Raw genomic sequence first — 335 nt, 5'->3', positions numbered from 1 at the left:
GTGTGAAGAGCCCCATGCCAGCCCTGGCATGGCGTACGGCGTCTCCAGCACCTGAGGGGCATGGAGAGGGGATTCGGGTCTTCTGGGGGCTCTGCCCCAGCCTGTGCCTCAGTTTCCCTCGTCTGTGCAGTTCCCAGCCTGCCTGGGCACGGGGTGAGTCCCTGCTCTTGGGGAGCTTTGCAAGGTCTGGGGATGCTGCAGCCCTCCAAAGGAAAGTCATCGTCCTTCTGTCCTCGTTTAAGCCCCCCGTGCTGCCCCTTCTCCGCTCTGCTGCCCACAGCCCCGCACACCTCGCTGCCTCGTTTGCTCCTAATGAAGGCGCTGGGGAGGATGGC

The sequence above is a fragment of the Phaethon lepturus genome, unplaced genomic scaffold (genome assembly GCF_000687285.1).
Source record: "Phaethon lepturus isolate BGI_N335 unplaced genomic scaffold, ASM68728v1 scaffold50337, whole genome shotgun sequence".
Lineage (NCBI taxonomy): Eukaryota > Metazoa > Chordata > Aves > Phaethontiformes > Phaethontidae > Phaethon > Phaethon lepturus.
Note: the sequence above shows the minus strand (reverse complement) of the source record.